Below are 2,509 nucleotides of genomic sequence, written 5' to 3' on the forward strand. Positions count from 1 at the left end.
CCCCCCCCCACACACACAGAACAGGTTGTCCTCATCAGAGATTCCTCCTGACTTCCTGTTCTGGTGACAACTATCATTTTGGGTTCCCCTCATTTCCTGTACCAAATGACAACAGGAAGTGGGAGGAAATCCACTCTCAGTTGTCACCTGACCAGATTTCTTTTTACTTCTGTACAGCAGAGAAAACAGAAAGTGAAAGAAGTCCTCCACCTCCACAGGTGTCCCCATCAGAAGATTTCCCCTCACTTCCTGTTTTGGTGACAACTATGATTTTTGGTCCCTCATCACTTCCTGTGTTGGTGACACCAGGACAGATATTGAGGGTGGATCTCCCCGGAGGAGAGACTGAAGCTAACGGATCGGCATGACAACCAGGGGGGGCGGATCTTCCGGACAGGGATCGCCATGGCAGACAAAACTCCGCCTTCTCCGGATAGAGAGAACCCCCTGCTAAAGATGTCCCTTTAATCGTATGGGGAGGGGGAGATTCACCCCCCAAGTGTGTTCTGGTGTCACTGAGACAGGAAGTGATGTCAAATCTTCCAATGGGGACACTTGATCTGGCGAGAGCCAAGAGGGGATTTCCTTTTTGGTCAGCAGTACAGGAAGTGGGGACACAGACTCCCCCCGGCAGGGGATATAACCCTTCCCACCCCAGGAATACACCCACACCCCATACACTGACTGCCTGGAACCCGACCTCCGGCTCTGTGCACACTTCCGCAAGACAGGAAATGGCCGGTGTGACTCGTCTATACTTCCACCGGAACCATTCTACCCACACTCTGTTCCCCTGACAGTACACTCCCTCTAACTTGCACCACGCGAGCCAATCGCCTAGGAGGATCCTTAGACTGACGTCAGGCTCAGCCAATGGGGAGTGCGGAGGGGCGGAGTTTTGGTGGGGCGGGGCCGAGAAGCGTTTAGTGACCTCGGAGGAGTCCGGAAGCAGTGAGGGGAGCCGGGGGACACGTGTGTGAGACCGATAGCAGCCAATCACAGCTCGCATCCTGCCTGGGAAATGATTGGCTTTGAGTAATGTGGGGGGAGGGACAACTGTTACCCATAGCAACCAGGGAGGCTCCATCGTTACCATCTCATTGGTTGCCTTGATCATCCCAAGCCCCTCCCTTCCTGCTATGGGGGCGGGACCCAGTACTGACCACTTCCGGGAGCCCCCCTTTATACCCCCCCACCCCCCTACAACTAAGGAGGGATTAGACCCCCTGTCAGTTTTTATTGCTGTCTGATTGCCCCTCCTCTTTTCTCTCCTCCCCCCTCTCTTCTCCCCCCCTCGTCTTCTCCCCCCCTCTCTTCTCCCCTCCCCCTCCTTCTCCCCCTCCCTTCTCCGCCCCTCTCGTCTTCTCCCCCCCCTCTCTCTCTCTTCTCCCCCCCGCTCTCTCTTCTCTTCTCCCCCTCTCTCTTCTACCCCCCTCTGTCTTCCCCTTCTCCCCCCTCTTCTCTCCCCTCCCCCCTCTCTTCACTCCCCTCTCCACTCTCTTCTCCCCCCCTCTCTTCTCTTCTCCCTTCTACCCCCTCTCTCTCTTTCCTCCCTCTTCTCTCCCCCTCCTCTTCTCTCCCCCTTCTCTTCTCCCCTCTCTTCTACCCCCCTCTTCTCTCCCCCCTCTCTTCTCCCCTCCCCCCTTTCTTCTCTCCCCCACCCCTCTCCTCTTCTCTCTCTCCCCCTCTCTCTTCTCTCCCCCCTCTCTTCTCTCCCCTCCCCCCTTTCTTCTCTCCCCTCTCTCTCTTCTCTCCCCCCTCCTCCTCTCTTCCCTCTCTCTCCTCCTCCCCCCTCTCTCTCTCCTCCCCCCTCTCTCCTCCTCCCTCTCTCTTCTCCCCCTCTCTCTTCTCCCCTCCCTTCTACCCCCTCTCTCTTTTCCGCCCTCTCTCTCTCCCCTCCCTCTCCCCCCCCCTCTCTCTTCTCTCCCCTCCCCCTTCTCTCCCCCTCTCTCTTCTCCCTCCCTCTTTCCTCCCCTTTCTCTTCTCTCCTCTCTTCTACCCCCCCTCTCTCTTCTACCCCCCCTCTCTCTTCTACCCCCCCTCTCTCCTCTCTCCCCTCCCCCCCTCTCCTCTCTCCTCTCTCTTCTCTCTCTCTCTCTCCCCTTCTCTCTTCTCTCTCTCCCCCTCTCTCTTCTCTCTCCCCCTCTCTCTTCTCTCTCCCCCCCTCCCTCTCTCCCCCCCTCTTCTCCCCCCTCTTCTCCTCCGTCTGTTCTCCCCCCTCTCTCTTCTCCCTCCCTCTCTCTTCTCCCCCTCTCTCTCTCTCCCCCTCTCTCTTCTCCCCCTTCTCTTCTCCCCCTCTTCTCCCCTTCTCTCCCCCCTCTTCTCCTCCCTCTCTTCACTCCCCCCTCTCTTCACTCCCCCCCTCTCTTCACCCCTCTCTCTTCTCTCACCCCCTCTAGTCTTCTCTCACCCCCTCTCTTCTCTCCCCCCCTCTCTTCTCTCTCCCCCCCTCTCTCCTCTCTCCCTCCCCCTCTCCTCTCTCTCTCTCTTCTCTCTCTCCCCCTCTCTC

General features: G+C 58.1%; 1 protein-coding gene across 1 annotated transcript in view; it reads left to right on the forward strand.

The window, feature by feature from the left end:
• Positions 1–885: 885 nt before the first annotated feature.
• The window catches only part of FLAD1 (flavin adenine dinucleotide synthetase 1), a 16,573-nt gene continuing 14,949 nt past the window's right edge, over positions 886–2,509 (forward strand). Inside the window, exon 1 of the mRNA XM_073608700.1 lies at positions 886–948. The gene's annotated coding sequence lies outside the window, so the exon portion shown is untranslated. The remainder of the gene's footprint in view (positions 949–2,509) is intronic.

Source organism: Aquarana catesbeiana, linkage group LG13 (genome assembly GCF_042186555.1).
Source record: "Aquarana catesbeiana isolate 2022-GZ linkage group LG13, ASM4218655v1, whole genome shotgun sequence".
NCBI classification, from domain to species: domain Eukaryota; kingdom Metazoa; phylum Chordata; class Amphibia; order Anura; family Ranidae; genus Aquarana; species Aquarana catesbeiana.